Below are 5,349 nucleotides of genomic sequence, written 5' to 3'. Positions count from 1 at the left end.
TTCCAGATTTGCATGATTTTAAAAAATTATATGAAAATGTGGGTAGAGCAAATGTTCCCAGACTGAGTGTGGGGAATGTAGCAGAAAGTCTGGTTTTCAGTCTTTGCTCACAAAATAGTGGAAACTCAGCTGTGTGCTGTTGGTGGCATCAGAGCTGTGGGTTAATTTTATCAGAACTCATCTTGGGGCTCAGTGATGTCTTGAAGTGCCACAAATAAGCAAGATATTCTCCACCAGAAGTACATATATCACTCTAGCTCCAGGTTCACTGGTGAAAAAGAATGGTGGGTCCGGACCAGCCTTATGAACTCAGCCTCAGGTATCTCCCAGTGTTATTGCCGGGCCCTGTACCACACCTCTCATCTCATCTAATGTGCTCCACCTTAATCTACCCAGTCTGATGTTGTTAGATGCAACCAAACATGGTGAATAGAAAGTCAAGTAGTATTTTCAGTTTATGTCTATATATTCTTCATTACAGATTTTTTAGGGTGGGTTTCTCAAAGCTTTTTAAGTAGGTATGGTGGTTTGAATAAGAATGGCTCCCGGGGCTGGAGAGATGGCTCAGAGGTTAAGAGCATTGCCTGCTCTTCCAAAGGTCCTGAGTTCAATTCCCAGCAACCACATGGTGGCTCACAACCATCTGTAATGAGATCCTGTAATGAGATCTGGTGCCCTCTTCTGGCCTTCAGGCATACACACAGAAAGAATATTGCATACATAATAAATAAATAAATATTTAAAAAAAAAAAAAGAATGGCTCCCATAGGCTCATATATTTGAATGCTTAGTCACCAAGGAAGGAGTAGAACCATTTGAAAGGATTAGAAAGATTAAGAGGTGTGGCTTTGGAGGAGGGGGGGGGCTTTGAGGTTAAAAGCCTGTGCCAGGCCCAGAGTGTGTCTCTCTCCCTCTTCCTCTCTCCCTCCCTCCCAGCATGCAGGTCAGGATGTAGCTCTCAGCTACTTCTCCTGTATTATTCCTGCCTGCTACCATGTTCTCTGCTGTGATGATAATAGACTGAGCCTCTGAAACTGTAAGCAAGCCCCAATTAAATGCTTTCTGTTATGAAATATGCCTTGTCATGGTGTCTCTTCACAACAGTAGAATGTAACTAAGACAGTTTGCCTTGTCATGGTGTCTCTTCACAACAGTAGGATGTAACTAAGACAGTAGGGTTGACCATCCCATTATTTTCTGGATGGAGAAACAGATAGTGTTTCTTTAATCTGGAGAAGCTGTGCTGCGCTTTCAGTTTCTCTGAAGGTTGAGTGTTTTCTGATGCACCTTCTAGACCTGCCATGGTCCCAATAGTCTACATTTTAAGAACTTGAATGCTATCAACTCTGCAGTTTTCCTTAAATGCCTTCCACGCTTCTGGGTGATATAAGTCTGGAGACTCGGCCTTGGGTGGGGCTGCTTTTGTGGGTATCCAGCTATGTTTGTTTTTCTCTAGAAAGGCCCAGTTCTTAGTCATAGAACATTTTCATGACACCACTACTAGCGGGTTAAAAAAAAAAAATGATGAAAAAAGTAAAGAACTAGCTGTTCGTGTCACAGCTCCTCCCAGCTTTACCCTCAATCCCATCCTGCCAAAGAAGGATGCCATCTGACTGTTGTTAATATTTATTTTACCAAAGAGATCTAGCAGATAAATGAAAACCATAGCAGTTAGTCTGTAAATGCATTCCCTGATTCCAGCATACTGTTTCTAAGGTGGGCTTTGGAGCTCATTGAATTGGGTTCACATAGCAGCGTTACTTTTCTTAGCTTGTTAATGATAAATTACTTAAACTCTAATTCTTACCTTTCTTCTGAACATGGGGACGATATCTACCTCATTGGATTATTTTGAGACTTTGGTAAGCTTCTAGATAGACTACAAGAATTCAGTACATACTGGATCCCTTCTTCTTTAGTTCTTCATTAAAGACCAACACAGGGGCTCGGAATAGCTCAATAGTGGAACTATGTTTCTAGCATGTATCAGGCCCTGCATTTGGTTCCCAGTACTGACAGGAAGAAAGTTAAGTCAGCATTTCAAATGCAGAGATCACAACAAATTCTATCTCACTGGTTCCCAGCTTGAGATGCGGTGGAATCACTTAAGAGCACTTTAAGATGCAATTCCTGGGTGCTGGCTGGCTGACTCGAAGTATGCAGAAAGCCCCGACAACCTACATTTTAGTATGTATGTATTCTAGGTAATTCTGATGTGGGTAATTGGTGAGCTTTTGTGAGCCATTGCCTTATGTCTTATGAAAATGTCCACTAGATGGTCCTTTCTCACCTACAGACATTCACAAAGGATTTAGATTCCTCTGCTCGCTGTCTTTCTAGTAGTCCCTTATGTACTCTAGTTACATTACATTAGATTTATTTTTGTGTGTTTACCCCACTAGACTGTGAGCTCCTTGAGGGCCAGGATTTATCTTTATTCTCAGTGCCAAGGACATGACGTGAACCACAAAAGAAACTCAACTGTTGAACAAATAAATGATACAGATTTTAGCCATAAACTCTTATTGATGTATGCGTTTCTCTATTTGAATCATGTAATGTTGTGGTATCCCACAGGTTCCTGTGTTTGAACACTTGGTCCATGGCTGGTGGCACTACTTTGGGAGGTTTGGGACCCAGCTGGCAAAGGTAGGTCAGCAAGCAAGGCCTTAAAACATTATGCCAGCTTCTAGTTCAAGATTACTCTGTTTCCTGATCCATGGCCTCAGTGTGAACAAGCCTCAGCTACCACCGTCCAGCTGCTGGGAACTCTGCCAGGCCTTCCCAACCCTAATGGGCTGACTACACCTGCTGAAAGCACAAACCCAAGTAAATCCTTATTTTAAGCTGTCTGTCAGGTGTGCTGTCACAGAAACACAAAGTAACTAGTGATACACTTGAACTTGAGACTATCTATCTATCTATCTATCTATCTATCTATCATCTATCTATCTATCAATCAATCTATCTATCAATCTATCTATCTATCAATCTATCTATCTATCTACCTATCATCTTTCACTCTCACACTCATTCTCGCTCTCTCCTATCTGCCCTCCCTGGGTCTTCTTTTATTATTATTTAAAAATTTTATGCCAGGGAGTAGTGGCGCATGCCTTTAATTCTAGGACTCAGGAGGCAGAGACAGCCAGATCTCTTGAGTTCAGGGACCCGCCTGGTCTACAGAGTGAGCTGTAGGAAACCAGGGTGGTTACACAAAGAAAAACCTTGTCTCAAAAAACGAAAGTATATGTATGGGTATTTTGCTGGTGTATATGTTCGCATACCATGCATGTCTGGTGCCTGTGAAGGCCAGAAAAGGATGTCGGATCCCCTGGAAGTGGAGTTCTAGGTGGTTATAAACCACCATGTGGATGCTAGGAATCAAACCCACGTCCTTTAGAAAAGAGGCCAGGACCCTTAAGAACTGAGCCATCTCTCCAGCCTCCATCTCTCAATGCCTCTCAGACGTTTAAGACAAGATCGATCTCATATATATAGCCCATTATATGAGCTATTATATCATTATATGGCTAAAGCTAGTCCTGATCTGCCTGCCTCCACCTCCTAAGCGCTGGAATTACAGGCATGCACCAGTATCCTTGACTTTTCTCTCTTTTTAGTGCTAGAAATTAAACCTTCACACATGCTAAGCAGTGAGTTATAGCCCCAGCTGTAGCAAATGAGCAGCTACCCACAGAGCACCTACTGCTGGGTTCGGTGCTGCACATAGGAGGCTGAGGGAGGATACAACCCCCTGTTCTTGGGCTGTGTATCTGCCACCTGTATCTTGCCTGGTTCTGAGCCTTATCTAGAATCTGCTTTGCTTTGTTCTCAGAATAGTCATACTTCTCTTCCAACTCATTTAGAAGGTAGAGCTATTCTATACAAGAGTGACCTTTTGTTCGGTCTGGGAGAAGAGGCACAGATGCTGACTCCCCAGGCACTTGATAAAGCGGTTACACTTACCAAGCACCTGTTTACATACTGAGCACTTAAAGTGAGAATACAGCAGTGGACAGGACAAATAGCACCTCTGCTCTCAGTAGCTTCTATTCCCATAACAAAGACAAGTAAACTAGCAAAATTATCTCAACTCTATTGTTGGTTGTTTACTTTTTGGCTCTTTACTTTTTTTGTGGGGCCCTCCACCCAGCTCCCAAAACACACAGAGTCTTATTCTTACTGATGAATACCTGGCCTTAGGTTGGCTTGTTTTTAACCAGCTTTTCTTAACTTAAATCATCCTGTCTACCTTTTGCTTCTGGGCTTTTACCTTTCTCTATTTCTTTTCTTTCCTTCTTCTTCCGTTTCTGTCTGTAGCTGTGTAGCTGACCCCTTCTTTGTTCCTTGATCCTTTCTTCCCAGATTTTCCCTATTTATTCTCTCTGCCTGCCAGTCCTACCTATCCTTTCTCCTGCCTTGCTATTGACCTTTCAGCTCTTTATTTGACAAATCAGGTATTTTAGACAGGCAGAGTAACACGGTTTCACAGAGTTAAACAAATGCAACATAAAAGAATGCAACACATCTTTGCATCATTAAACAAATGTTCCACAGCATAAACAAGCATATCTTAAAATAATATTCTACAACATGACTCAAATACCAGCAACTATAAAACATAATGTAATGTAACTGTTGAGAGTATGTGCGTGGGAGAGAGTACCAGGTAAAGTGAAGCAGGGAGAGAGATCCACTGCCCACTCTCCTTGTACTCTCCTGCCCTCCCCCACCCCCAGCTCAGAAGAGAGCAACCTCCAATCACCTCACACCCCAGCCACAGCTGTAAGCTCAGGTCTCCAGAAGGCAGGGCAGAGCCAGTCCAAAAAACTTGTCTGCCAACTCTCCTGGGGATGAAAGAACAATGTGAGCGTTTTGAAGGACACCCTGATCTAACCCCGGAGAACCCTTCTGGTGTGCTGCTTTATGCTCATGGAGTATTTGGTCCTCTTCGTTTTGCTCATATAACAGGATGGGGGCATTTTTATTCCTGTCTGCCAACAGAGAGACTTCGGGCAAAGGGGAGAGGTGACTTAAGGCACCTGCCTGCATCAGGAGCCATGCCAAGAAAAGAAGTGATTGTCCATGTTCTAGACGTATGACTTCCCTTTGTCACATCCATTCACACAGGGTTACTTCAGGCTGTTTGGGCCTGAAGAACTGAGATATAGAGGCCCATCTTTCCTTGAGTCAAAAAGAAAAAAGAAAGAAAAGAAAGAGAGAACCGGGATATCTGTAAGAAAAAAGGTTCACAAACAAGCCTCCTAGGATTCAATGAGCATTCAGGACAAAGTTCCTTTCTTTGGATCATCTCACAGGGACTTTGAGATCTGGTGCCTCCTGACT

The sequence above is a fragment of the Chionomys nivalis genome, chromosome 11 (genome assembly GCF_950005125.1).
Source record: "Chionomys nivalis chromosome 11, mChiNiv1.1, whole genome shotgun sequence".
NCBI lineage: Eukaryota > Metazoa > Chordata > Mammalia > Rodentia > Cricetidae > Chionomys > Chionomys nivalis.
Note: the sequence above shows the minus strand (reverse complement) of the source record.